Below are 15,318 nucleotides of genomic sequence, written 5' to 3' on the forward strand. Positions count from 1 at the left end.
GATAAAATGCTGTGCGTGATGACGTCATCCCTAAAAAAAAAGAATTGTCGCATAAGTTTTGGTACATCGCAAAAGAACAGCTTGAGCTGTTTCCATACATAATTTCACCTATTGCGTAAATTATACAGACTAGTAGCCTGTTCTTCATCCATTTGAAACAAAACTTTATTATATAGCCTATTATTAAATTGTATAGGCATGTATAAAATTGTTTTAAACAAGTGTCATAAGTTGTTGTTGTTTTTTTGAACTTTGTTATAGACTATTTAGATACTTGATCATCAAGCATTATTCATAAATAGGTGCATTTGTATTAGCCTATCATTATTTTTCTGATTAACTTTTAGAGGAAATGTTCATTTGGGTTACTTTATTTCTCCTAACCAACAACCGACGGTCGTTGAGCCATTATTAACCGACAAGATAATTACAGTTAAATTAAATTTGAATTGATATGTGGCTGTGACCCAATAAAAATACCTAAATTTGTTTTCCTGGGATTAATTTTATACACGCAAAAAGCGGCATAAACAACAGAACGTGAGGATTCACATGGTCATGTCACGCACCTGCAGCGCTTCTGCGAATGGAGAAAAACATAATAAAGCTATATATAAAAGAAATAAATAGGCCTATATGCGAAATATATTTTTCTAAATAATAAATTAACAAAACGAAAGAAAAAAAAAACTGCAACAATTAGCAGCCTAAATGCAGAATTTTGGCTCATTTTTTGTGATGCGCTCTTGAGAAAGCGGCATCCTGTTTGTTTCCTTTATTTTACAAAAGCACAATGTTTTGTTTTTATTGTGAATGTACACAAATAAAGGAATATTTAGAATAGTTTTGAATAATGTCTTACTCTCATATGACCACAAATGAAGGAGTATAGTAACACCGTGTCTACACCGGATGCGACAGTTGCCACGCCACTCACGTCCGGTGTAGACACGGTGTAAGTTGTTTCCACTTTTATAAGGAAAAAACACACAAAAATAACAAAAAAAAACAAGTGATCGTGCAGGCGCCTCACAGTTAAACATTTACTACTTGACAACGCAGCCTGTTCATTGTCATAACAAAATACAGTCATCCAAACATTGAAAACCATGCTATTTTAGTTCTACTTAGTTCTACTTTAGTTCTATTTTAGTAGCTACTAACAAGCCAAAACAAATTTATTTAAAATTCCGTACTTTGCATTCCAATATCCACGTAAAACCAAATGTGCTTGGCATTGTAATATCACGGGGGTATGGTGGTCACGCTGAATGGCACAGACTACAGGCTATTTAAATGAGCAGTGCACTGTAAAAAATAACGTAAACGTAGGCTACTAAAGGAACATCAAATTAAGATAAGTATGTTTGAGAGGTAACTCATCTTTTTCTTACCACCTATAAAATTATTTTAGATGCAATTTAATAATATGAATATGATTTAATGTGCTTTTGAACTACAGGGAAACGGTGCTTTAACGAGAGCAACACCATGAACACGGACGCTGCCTATAAGCTAACTGTGCATTCACACTGCCGCCGGTGAGAGCGTCAAAATTCACTCTGGCCACCCTGCCAACAACGCTGTAGAAGGATTCATGGACGCTCTGACGATCGAACGCTTGGTCTTGTATTTAAAGGAGTCGCAAAAGAAACAAGCATGTTGATCTTGTGCAGACTGACCACAAGTAACGTATAAGTTAACCTCATTAAATATTTTCAATGTAAGTAAGAAACTGATCGATGGAAAGAACTTAACAATTATAGTTACATGTTTGCTAACGAAATAAACCAATAAAAGCCATGTGTGTGGTGTATTTTTGTGTTCATGGTTAAGTGCTAACTTGGTCTAATTTCAACATGCAGTTTATAGGAGACGTTTACTAGCCTTGGTCTTTAATTAACATTAACATTAATTTGTGCGCAGCCTACATTACAAACTGTCCTGGTTGAAGTGTAGCTTAAATGCAATTGGTCAAATCGGTGTTGTTTTGATCAAATGAATTGCATTTGCGCTGAAAATCAAGCGTTCTAACGTGAAAATGCTTGGGAACTAATGTGGTCGGAACCAAAGTTTACAGGACTGCGTTCTCCGGAATCCTCTCAAGCGGAGGACTTCTACATTCCGATTGGTTGCCGCCCAACCGCGTCATAGCTCATTACCATAAGGTTGACCTGACTTCAACTCTCTTCGACACCCACACCGTCCAAGACGCGCCGTGCCACTGCTCGCCGGAGCTCGCTGCCGGCTCACATTGAAAATGAATGACTTCCGGCCACTTTGACGCTCTCGCCAACGGTGGTGTGAACGCACGGTAATTCTGCCATGTGACACCACATTTATTTGCGTTAAAGCCCCTTTTCTCGACAAAAAGTGTTTCCAAACAATTTTTTGCGACATTTAAAGTATCAATATAGAATTAATGCGGTAAAGTTAAACGGAAAAAGAAAATTTCGACACATGAGAAATGTTATCGATAAATGGCATTTCCATCAGCTATATCAGAAAAAATCTTGAAGCGCTAAATATTTTTTCGTAAAAAATCCTTGGATGGAAACCTGGCTAGTGTAAAAAAAAATATATGAGATTGATTACCACAAATGTAGATTACAGTAGAAATGAATAGGGCCAATTTGAGGATTTACAGTAAAGGAATGCAAAGCTTACTATTTTATAAAAGGCAAGGCAAGGCAAGTTTATTTATATAGCACATTTCATACACAATGGTAGGGGTTTTAGTTTTTGTATTGTCATGGCAATAAAGTTACAAATCATCATATAACTGTACTTAGAAAAGGTTAATACACATTTTTGGACAGTAAAATCATGTTAACACACAGTATTTACATCTTGTAGAAATACTTTTGAAACAGTGAGCTTTTTTTTAATGTTAACATGTAAAGAAATGTAATATATGACATTTATTGACCATTATAAAAAACTATGTTGCCATATATGTTACCTATAAGCACTGTTGCCAACTCTCGCGAGACAAATAAGCAACCGCTGCTTCAAAAACAAGCCCAAAACAAGCCCAATATTTAAACAAGAGCGGTGCAAGAATTGAGCCTTGTGGGACTCCGCATGTCATGGACGTCCACTTAGACTTATGCTCTCCTATACTCACATATAGGAGCTCGTGTAAAAGCACTTACACTATAATAATTTGTATGTTAAAACCTATGCAATATATATATATATAAGCAACCGCTGCTTCAAAAACAAGCCCAAAACAAGCCCAATATTTTTTTGATGATTTATTATCGTCAATATTATTTTATAGGCTATAAGGCCTTTTATAATTTTTCACATGTACATTCTCTGGGTAGATGCTATGTAAGTTTATAACATAAAATCCCTATAGAATATTTGTGTATGTACATAAGTGAATGATATTTGTTATGTTTTTTTTGTTTGTTTTTTTTATATATGGTGTCGATATATAACAATATATGTTTTATTTATATATGCAACTTTATTAAAACTATATACAGTCTAGTGGGCAATGCAAGGTTGAATTTCGGGTGATGTGATTTTGAGTCCCGACTTGAGGACCTATCCACTTCACTTTCTGTTTGTCTATCACGATAAAGGCAAAACCAACCAACAAACAAACAAATAAATACATATATAACTTGTATAGTTACTTATATAATATGAACATGTATTGACAAGTTTTAGGATGGATAAACATACATAAACATACATATTTGCATATGTGCATCACTGTAATTCATATTTCTGATTGTCTAATGAAAAAGGACAACAAAATAAACTTCCACATTATGCCACAAGTGCTCTTGTTTTAGCTTAAATTGTGCTGAGTCTGGAACATTTATGTAACATGTTGTTGTCCAAGATGGCCATTTATATCACATTCACCCCATGTCTAAACTAAATCACTCATTATAATGAGTAAAGCCTCAGCCTTCAGCTCAAGTCTCTGATGCTTGTAGTCTAGACCTAATAATTCAACATTATGTGTGAAATGCTCTTCCTGGTTTAAAGTAACTTATGCAGTTGTCACTGGATTTCCAAAAAGTAGGATACAAAGTTTTCCCCAAGTTTTTAATGAAGTACTAGAATTATAAGTAATGAGTAGTAGAATTATAATTAATTATTGATTGCTAATTTAAATCAGTACTTTATAACGAAAATAATATCTTAAAATGAAAAGAAGCAGGCTTTTGCGATCACATCATTTTAAAACGGTAAACTCCTGGAAAGTTCAAGGATCCAGTAAACAAATTCAAACAGCAATTTCAAAACAGCGCTAATGCAGAGAAAACACGGCCGATTTCATCAGCGATTGCGGAGAGAATAGTGACTTACGTCCAGATGTCAGTAAAATTATTATTTTCAGCGTGTATTTGGCTTAAAAGCAAGAGTGTTTTATAATGAGCGCTGATTATGCGGTGGTCAACGGTAAACTCCTGGAAAGTTCAAGGATCCAGTAAACAAATTCAAACAGCAAGTTCAAAACAGCGCTAATGCAGAGAAAACACGGCCGATTTCATCAGCGATTGCGGAGAGAATAGTGACTTACGTCCAGATGTCAGTAAAATTATTATTTTCAGCGTGTATTTGGCTTAAAAGCAAGAGTGTTTTATAATGAGCGCTGATTATGCGGTGGTCAGAGATTTAGCGATTCTGAATGGATCCGTGTAGTACTAAAGGCAGGCGATTTAGTGGTCTTTGGCGTCTCCCTGTGGTCCTATTTAGTATCACAGCTTGACTTGTGCAAATTTGTATTGAAAACTTTTATTTAATTATTGATTGATTTATTGTGGCACTATACATACATTGTGAATTATTAAAAAGTACTTATTGATTTAATATAAATAAATAAATGAAGGGGGTGGGGGCATGAGTATCGGAACTTCTTTTTTTCCACTTCAAGCACTGGTTGCCTGAATTCTATGCATACATTTTACCTTTGACCTGGGTGTTGTTAACACAGCGCTCTTAATAGTTGACCTACAAGCTAGGTCAACAAAAATAGGTAATCCTTGATCTCCACCAGCTGGTGTCCAGCAGATCAGTTACTGTATATATACCTGCTTGGGTCAGCTAATGACCAAATATGACAGCTCAAACTATCTAGAAACAATATAAACCAATAGAATCTTGATTTAGCTAGATCTTCCAGCAGGGATTAAACAAGAAAATAACAGGAAACAGGCAGTTGTAAGAGCTGTAGCTCTGCTATAGAGCAGTAAGAGCGTGTGCATTCATGACACAAAGAGCTGTGGTGGTCCTGGGGAGACGCGAGTTTGAATCTTGTTTCCTGTCAACCTTCACTATCCTTTGAAACAAAGACATTAAAAGACTCAAAATAAGTTAAAAAGGGAATTTCTGCACCACTAGAGTCTCCTAACGCAATTGTGGAAAAATACAATTTCAACCAGCTTCTCACAACTCTCTTCCAGTCTTCCATTAACAGATAGTCCCGCCCCAAGCACATATGATTGGTTAAGCCAATTTTGCTTTGTCGGGCTAGTCAGGATGCCAAAACTAACACAAGCTGCATCGCATACTATCTAGTAGGCACTGTATTTGGTTTGGTTTGAAACTTACATTGCGAATGTTATTAAAGTACATTCTATATAGTATGAATATGGGTAGTATGAATGAATGGTCACTGTTATGTGACCTACCTGCGTCAGTTGCATCATTTCAAGGTAAATGGCTGTGCCCCGTTACGCTAAAAACAAGGTTGATATTTGTCTCTGCATATTATCACAAATACATAAATGAACCAAAAATACACACATCACCTTCAAACAAAGCAATGAATAGTTAGCATGCTGTCAGAACAGTGGGCAAAATGCCGTATGAAGACAAAGTAATTTACTCTAGCTGTTTTATTTTGACAGGACTTGCACCTGACTTCCTCTCGCTGCTAACTCCTGCTCGGGCCTGCATGCTAACGGTAAGCCTGGCTCTGTGAGATAACGCACTGGAGAGGGAAGGGTGGGGAGAGGGACGTGGGAGAGAAATTGAAGCCCTGGGCTAATATACGGCCTACATGTGGAGAAAGGAGTGACAGAAAGGGAACCAAGAGAGAAGAAGAGAGAAAATAGAATAGGGGGGATAGACAGAGGAAGTGTGGGTAAAACAGAGGGGAGGAAGAGGAGGAGAGGGCATCGGAGAGAGACCCAGGCATCTGCTCTCTTTCCGTTATGGATGTGAATACAGCCGGTGGCATACAGACACAGAGATGCATATTAGAGCTGCTCTGCCTGCAAGCCAATTCGCATTTCCCACTCGGGGCTTTGGTAGTGTGTGTGTGTGTGTGTGCACTCACATGAAAAGACGGGGGTATTTGCCTGCCAGAGGTTTCGTGTGCGTGAGCACCACAGCGGCGAGCGCGTTAGCATGTGTACCAGCTAGCTCACTCTCATTTCCTGTCTCTGATTTCAGTGCGTGCATCAGCGTGTCCCTATTAGAGAAACGACAGAACAAGACTCAATGAGACAACAGAGAGAGAGGACTGAGAGCGAGAGTTAATATTTAGCCGCGTAGGGGACCATCCGGAGGCTTTTCTCAGCTTCAGTGAGGAATTTAACATCTCCAATATTCAGACTGCATTGTGGGTATTTTGAGCGTGCGAGTACTCGACAGATTAACCTGCTGCTCATTTTTAATTGCTGGTCAAGGTAAATACGCACAAGACAGTAGTTTTTAACACCATTAAAGCCCATTCACACTAAGAACGATAACTATATTAGCATCCATACCAACGCACAATAACATTCGGTTTATTATATGTACGTGCTGCAGTTGTGTCGTCAACAAATGTAAATGCTAGAGCTCTTTAAAGCAGGATGGATTCTGATTGGGTGTCAATGTTTCTATCATTCATCAGCTGGATAAAATAATTTTGAAAGTGATTCCAACAATATAATTCCTCTGTGCCATTATTGTTATTATTGTGATGTGAACTATGCTATTCTTTTGAATTTAAAAAGATTTTTAAAGCTATATCGTTATAGTTATCATCCTTGGTGTGAATGGGCCTTCACACTCCATCTAGTATGTTCTTGTGTGTCACAATGTTTTTGTTTTGTAAGCACTGCGTGCAATGAGTGTTGTATTTTCAACACTTTTAATAGTTTTGTTTTTTTTAAACCGCTGTATTCTGTCCGAACCAGACATGACGTGACATGATAAACAAACTCCGATTAACATGGAAAATAATTTTGCCACTGTTTTGTAACATTTTTTGCATACAATGAGTGCCATATTTCAAATAATTTCAAGTGTTGAAAATACTTATTTTTAATTTTTTTTAAATGAGCTTCAAGATGCAATAAAACAAACTCTGATTAGCATGGCAAATAATTATTGTCCTAACTAACCGACAGCAATACGCGACAGTGCTTCTGTTTTGTACAGTAATAAAATAGTTTAATTTTGGTTTAAATATCACCATGCGTGATTTTAATAGCCATAATGAAAGTGATAATGGATAATTTACCTCAGATCTTCCAGAACCGAAACAAGAACATTCAAACTGAGATCTCTACGTCAACAAACAAATAATCCATAACAAAGAATATCAGTCACTGAGTATGTATTGCGAATAATGTTCAAATGATTTATTTTTTATACATTTGATTACGTACTCATCCATTTTATTGAAATGTGAGAGAGTGTTTCATTTGTCAAGCTGGTTTTGTCATGCGACCTATGGTATCAGTTGCGTCGCTTCACTGCCATTCGCAACTCCTCTCCCATGGCCTCATGGGATACTATAGTTTCCATCATATGTAGCATGAACCTCGCCAGAGGTAGCAAGTCATGCATGTACTTCGTCTGCTGTTTTATGAATACTACAAATTTGAACATACTACTCATTTCATGTACAATTTTCACCTACTATATAGTAAGAACTATGCTTATTTTGATACATCAAGGATGTTGCATTCGATCAGTTAAACGCCATCTAGATGTTCCAGAACGCTAGAGCATCATCTCTTTAATGATTGGTCTATGAACATATTATCTGTCAGACAAACATTTTTCAGTGTCATGCAATGAGCATCATATTTTTATAACACCATTTTAAGTTGAAAATAGTTCCTCCCTCTAAATCCTAATTGTTGGTCTATGTACATGACAGGTGCTGCTTCTCCAGGGTCACATGCATTGAGTGTAATATGAGTTTAAAAAAAATGTTGCCACCCCGAACAAAATGGAGGAAAGGCAGAGGAATTAGGCCCGTGTTTGTGGGTATGAATATTTGAGAGTGCCGTGTGGTGGGCGGTGGCAGGATGTGATGAAACATGAGCGAGTGAGATGGAGGGGTGGGAGAGGGTTGCGGCGGTTCATCCCGAGGCAGCCGTGCGAATGGATGTGGGGTGGGTGGGGTCACGTGTGGGTGGAGAGGCGGGACTGTCCTGCAGCGGGGACAGATGCCACACTGGTTAGACTTCATTTCCCAGCGCCAAACGCCACGGAGCGTGCCAACCTCGAGCGTGTGAACATCACAACCCGTCAACCTGCATCAGACGAGACGTGCAGTCACACTTTCCTGATGAGTCCCACCCAGCCTCGCTTTCTTTCACTGTTTTAGCTTGTTCCGAAACCTCTGCAGCAGGGCTCACTCCCCACTGCAGCAAAAAGAAAAAAGTCATGTGAGAAAGCGAGAGAAAGAGAGCGAAAGCGAGACGTGCAAGATGAAGAAAGAACAGCGTGACATTTGGCTCAGTGTTGCATTATTGGCTGTGGCTGATGTGATCAGAAGAGATTACAGAAATACAATACTCACACAAATCACCTCTCAGCTTCTTCATCTTACAGCTGTCTCTCTCTCTCAGCCTCAAGTATGGGACACCCTGCCGTTATCACCGCCGCCGGGACACTGAGGGACTTTAGTGTACACTTTCTGTCTGTGAATCATCTCTATTCTAGTCATTCATCACCTGGGCTCATGTAACCAAATGTTCTACATGAAGTCTGGTCCAACTTATTCTGGCCAAAATCTGCCCACGGCTAGTTGACTGAACTGTCATTCGCCCCTTTAGGCCACTGCTTCACTCTCACTGAAAATTCACTGACCATGCATTATTTTTTGCCCATCGGACATCTATTTTTATGCCATGCAAAAAAGTTTGGTTTTCAGTGATGTATGCTAAATTGTTGTTGCGAATTCTGCTGATTTTTCACCAAGATAATGTTATCCAGCTGGCTCACACTGATGAGGTTTTGTTGAAGTAGTCATATCAGTAAAATGTGTGAGAAAACTACAAACCAATCAGTAATGTTTCGCATCGTGTGCCACAGTTTCCAGCAAATGGGTCTTTGTGAATTTTTAAATCTATTTCTGATAAATTAATGAACATTTGAAATGTATTGATATTTTAAATATTATTTATAATATATTTTAAATACATATTATATACACCATTTTAATTATTTGTAGTTTTGTTTTTATATAATATTGTTTAGCAAATGCACTGTTCTTTTGTGGGGCCAGTGAAAAAGTAAAATAAAATAAAATAAAATCACTGGACACAGTGATATACTTTCATTTCACTTAATGCATTAAAATATGGAAGGTACAATAGCACATTTAGCTGAACTTAACTTAGATTTATCCACTGTTGAAACCCTCCAGTGTGGACTACATTTCATTTACATTTCTGTTTATCTAGTTTACTTGCTACTAAGTGTCTCAACGTAATATATTGAGAATCTTTCGAAGATTTCATGCCACTAACCTGACCAACTTTGGCAAATCCAGTAATTATTTCTTTCCCCACAGCCCTCATTTGGTCTCACTCGTCTGTGTGAATCAATCGTAAAACAATTAAGAATAGATTTTATAAAATATGTGCACAGATATTCATTCTGCTAATGTTTCTTGAAGCAAGTCCACTGAATCAAGCTTGGTACACTGTAAAAACAACTTTCCAGACGGACCGGTGCACCCACCGACTCATGAAAGTTGAATGACGCCAGTCAGTTACAACTAGAACTGGCAATTTCTTGCAGTTCTTGACATTTCTGTGCACAATATGCAATCTGTCTGACATTACACCCCATCCCCCCCGCACCGCCAGCATAAAAAACAAGGCTCCAGACCCCCTGTCCGCAGCTAAGAGTCCTCTCTCCCAATATCCAGTCACCACTACCTATTGACTAATAATTACCATAATTAATTTGGCTGGTTATAAAACAAAAAAGCGAGAGCAAGAGCGAGAGAGAAAGGCGAATTTTAAAAGCTGAATGCGTTCCAATTTGGCACTGTAATGTATTCATTATTAATGAACGCTCTTATTTCCTGGTCTCTGTGTACTCGGTTGCACTTGGTCTGGCCGCGGAGGAAGGAGGGAAGGGGGCTTTACTGGCTGCCAAGGCCAGTACCACATGCACCGCCTCGTCCCTTGCACATTAATTCACTTATTGATCACATTTGGGGAAGAAAGTGAAGAAAAAGAGCAGGGTAAATGGGGCCCACCGCATTCACAATGCAGATAGATGGTGAGCACGATAGCTGGACGTGCACAACGGCTGTTCAAGCAACTTCAGTGTGTCCGTTTCATCCGAATCCACTCTAACACACAAACATGTGCTCAGAAAGAATCCATACAGCTCAAGCCATCTCTGAGAAGCAGCGTCGATTCACACTTCGACAGCAGTTATTCACTTATCTGTTTACTCATTCATTCACTTATCCATTTCATCTGACTGCCAGGCCAGCAGTCCAGCTCAAAGTTTACCCATCGATCCCTTCTAGATGGTTGCTTTGCAAATCCTTGATACAAGTGGGTGCGAACAAACTTCTCCGCTGTAAAGACTGTCTGTTTTATTTGACTGGCCTAGGGGTGGGCGATATTCCGGTTAAAATGGAATTTGTCAACCCATATACATTTTTCATGAATTTATTGTTTTTGCTGTGGACATGTCGAAGTTTTTTCTGCTAGACTGCTGCTGAACCTGAATTTACAGTCTAAATTGAATGTGATGAGATAAAAAGGACTATGTATTGCAAAATAATAGCAAGATAAAGTGAAAAACGATTACACTGCGTGAATCGCCTTGGGAATTATTGGGTAATACCTGGATTAAGTGTGCTTTTATATTGAGTTACTATATGTATTTGCCAGAAATGCTTTTATTTATTAATTTATTTTATTTGAAAAATGTCAGAACTGCAGAAAAGGCTCGTCATGCTCAACTAAAAAGAGAAATAGCTCATTGCTTGCAATAAAAAGCAGATATTTATTTTAGTTTTTATAAAGTGTTTTTAAGACATTAATACTTTTTCAAAACATTTATATTTTTATTGCTCTATTTCAATTCATCAAATAATCTTGAAAAAAAGTATCACTAAAAAGTTATCACTAAAACATTGATAATAAAAGAAATGTTTATCAGGCAGCAAATCAGCATATTAGAATGATTTCTGAAAGAACATGTGACACTGAAGATTGGAGTAATGATGCTGAAAATTCAGCTTTTACATAAATAAATAAATGTCATTTTAAAATATATTGCAATAGAAAACAGTTATCTTAAATCGTAATACTATTACTGTATTTGCGATAAAAAAAAATGCAGCCTTTGTGAGCATAAGAGACTTAGAAACGTAAAAAAAATCTTACCAACCCCATTTGTTAACCCCTTTTAAACAGTAGCGTACATGACCAAAAAAAACATCTAAAATCTAAAATTATTATAAGTATTTCGTTCATTCATTTTTTATTACTTTTCTATATAATCACTGGCCTACCGTCCACAATCCACTGTGTTATTGAGTCAGAAGGACATCTTTGGCCATTAATTCAAAGAGACATCTCGTTTTTTAGCATCTCATGCAAAGACAGCCAAGTTTTAAGCTGCGTTATGAAGTTTAAAAGTAGTTAAACTTCAAAAATCCCATCTCGTGAACACTGTGTTCTGCACCATTCTGTTGCGCTCCATCTAGCTGCTTTTGAATGCAATGCGTGATCCATTGTTGTAGAGCTCTGAGTTTGGCAGGCTGCTGCTTAACAGAATGACCTGAAAAAAATATCACAAAAAATGACCAATCAGATTGCGGCGAACGCACGTCGACTGAGCAAATAGAGCAGGGGACAAATGAAGGAGCTACACACCTGCATCACATTACAGGAGCCCTGCCAAATAAACTGCCGTGTGCAAAGAACAATGGGAAACAAAAACAATCAGAATTAGGGTCCCTGTAGAAATTACTAATCAGACACACACCGGCACTGCTGCGCCGCGCACACATACACATGCAAACGCAGACACACATGCGCAAGCTGCGGCGTGTAAAGCGTCATGGTGTCTGGGTGGCAGACAGGCTTTGGAGACAGCAACGGTGAAAATTAAATTCCATTTAAGCCTAATCCCATTTACAAACTCTGCCGAATCCCACTGCTATTGTGACAGTCGGGCAAATCTGTCTCAATTGTTACATTGCGGGAATCAATGGAGAAACTGGATAGCATGTAAATAATGGAGCACGGAGCCTGGGAGGGCAGAAGGAGCCGTAGGGTCAGACGAGAATGCTTTAGCAAGAGCGGTGGAGAGGATAAATGAGACGAGACGGAGAGAAGAAGGGCTGGGAATCAGTTTCATTTTAATAAAAATACTGGAAGCAGATTATTTATGACATTCGGCTCCGTTAATGGTTCTTGAGCGCTTGTAATCTTCTATAAAAAATAGATGCTTGCATGCAGAAATAAACACCAGTGTATTATGAACAAACTAAAGATTTGTATGAGCCGTTTCTATATAAAGAATGTCAAAATGACTAACAAATTATACTCAATATAAAGTTATGTAACAAACAATTAAAGATAAACATTTGTTACAGATTATTTATGACATTCGACAACGTTAATAGTTCTTGAACGCCTGTAAACTTCTATTAAAAATAAATGCTTGCATGCAGGAATAAACACCAGTGTATTCTGAATGAACTAAAGATTTGTATGAGCCCATTCTCTATAAAGAATGACAAAACGACTCACAAATCATTCTCAATGGTCTAAATCGATGTAACAAATGATTAAAGATACACATTTGTTACAGATTATTCAGCTCCATTAATGGTTCTTTATCACCTATAATCTTCTATGAAAATAGATGTTTGCATGCAGAAATAAACACCAGTGTATTATGAACAAACTAAAGATTTGTATGAGCCGATTTTATATAAAGAATGTCAAAATGACTAACAAATTATACTCAATATAAAGTTATGTAACAAACCATTAAATATAAACATTTGTTACAGATTATGACATTCGACAACGTTAATAGTTCTTGAACGCCTGTTGTTAAGTGGATCTACAAATTCCTTATAATTCCCATCTCGAGAGAGAAGGATGACAGGGAAAACCAGAAATCCCTCCTAATCATGTGGGAACCACTGTTAATACTTGACCGTCAGGTCAAAACAAGACAGAAAGTGATGATGAAGGTCGTTTTTCGGTGTGGTGCAAGCTCCAGGACAGGCTGTGGAAGGTTGTCCATGTCGTCCATGCTCGAGAGGCGAGGCAGGCGTTCATTGCCCCATGGGGGCTGGGCTGTGGGGAACAGAATAAATTGTCTTCCCCTCCATAGTAACAGCTTCTCTCTAATAAGACGACTGGCAGAGACTGAGCCTTTTCCCCGGTGAGCATAAATACTCTCATCTGCTACAAAATGGTTCCCACTTACGGCGCGCCAAGTATTCTCCTCAAAATATTAACATTAGGATTATCATTTAATGGAGTTTAATTTGGACCTTAATTTCAACCAAGACTTCCACTGTATTTTCTCGTACACTTTTTTTCCCCATTTTATCTCCGTCACATGCTGTTGGTTGCTTCACAACAAGGGGTGAATCTTACAAAATATTTTGTATGAAAGTCATGACACTTTCTCACAACTCAGGTCTCGAGTCAAACATACTCAAATCATTCATACAGCTGTCAACTCATTGCATGGCCATAACTGCCATATAATTTCATTGCATAGATAAATTATTAACATAAAACAGTTCATTTTACTGGTATGACTTTTTAGTTGGTATGCAAAAAAATGTAAGCTAGATCAAGTCATCTGCTTTTCTCTATTTATTTGCATTTGTGGCCTTGAGGTATAATAAAAGTATCTAAAAGAAGTCAGATTATGATACTTTTTTTTGACAACATTTGAATTAATAAACAGTCTGAAATAATGTGTCTAAGAAACATTAAGGGGAGACATATGTATGTAAATAAAAACAAAATCATCGAACCAAACTAAAACTGAATCGTTTTGATTTATCAAACATCACTTTTGAATTATGAATCAATTTAACCCTCAACCTTAAGATCCACAACCCTACTCATGATCGTAATGCAAAACTAAATATATTGAATATAAACATAAAAAGTAAAATATTCATACATAATAGTAGTATCTGTTGTCTGCCTTTAATTTATGTCATTTAATTTATTAAAATGTATATCATTTTAAATAAAAAAACACTGCATTACAGTCATTTTTACTTGTATGAGAATCTAATGTGGATCATCATTGAGACTAATGCAAAACGTCCAGATTCACTGCAGTAATGGGAATTCGAGGAGAAAATATTCTTCATAATCATGAAAACAGTGTAACAATGACAAAAATAGGCCTCATTTTATTTATGCATTTTATTTAAAGCAGTCAATATCTAATTTAATTTAGCTATGCTTTCGATGTTTACATCATCGGCCGTGCTTTCATAAAGCATCCTTAAAAGCAGACAGGGTTGAAAAGGACAAAAAAAGACATTCTGAAAAACATCCCACTCCTTTGGTCTCCTGATTTCCATTCCCTTCACATCTTACTTCGAATTCATGTCTCATTTCACATGCGCTTCACATTCGGCCTCACACTCAAATTCACCCAATTTTGCATGCGGCGGCCGTTGCCGGGTCATTGTGGTTAGGGCTGACACTCCCTGTCAACACTCCCATCACTAACCTCCATTACTCGCCCACTTGCTCTCCCTTTGCTTCCCCGCTCGCTCACTCATTTCTCTCCCTCTGTCCTTCCCTCGTTCGCTCGTACTCTTTAAAATGGGCATTCTCTGTCCCGCCATCTCGTTAATCGACACAATCATTCACCTTACTGCCTCGCTACTGCTCCGTAACTCCACACCGACGCTCCGCATGTGTGCGGCTCTCTCTCCGGTCCAATGAAAGATTTACGAGGACCTTTAAGTGTTAATCAGGTTGTCATTCATTCAGCTAAAATCAGAGGCCAGATAAATAAAGGCTAAAAGCTTGTTGGCTGGTTTGGTGTGTGCGCTCGTCGGGTGACACAGTAGTGGGTTCTAAACAAACA

At 37.8% G+C, this 15,318-nt stretch overlaps 1 protein-coding gene across 3 annotated transcripts in view; it reads right to left on the reverse strand.

Moving 5' to 3' along the window:
* Positions 1-15,318, reverse strand: part of LOC107711219 (adhesion G protein-coupled receptor L1-like) — a 173,847-nt gene that overhangs the window by 144,942 nt on the left and 13,587 nt on the right. The window contains exon 2 of one of the 3 annotated variants that reach the window (XM_016516158.1): positions 6,308-6,442. The exons of the other annotated variants lie outside the window; for them this stretch is intronic. The gene's annotated coding sequence lies outside the window, so the exon portion shown is untranslated. The remainder of the gene's footprint in view (positions 1-6,307; positions 6,443-15,318) is intronic. 3 annotated transcript variants of the gene reach the window in all.

This window comes from Sinocyclocheilus rhinocerous, unplaced genomic scaffold (assembly GCF_001515625.1).
Source record: "Sinocyclocheilus rhinocerous isolate Xijiao unplaced genomic scaffold, SAMN03320098_v1.1 scaffold115, whole genome shotgun sequence".
NCBI lineage: Eukaryota > Metazoa > Chordata > Actinopteri > Cypriniformes > Cyprinidae > Sinocyclocheilus > Sinocyclocheilus rhinocerous.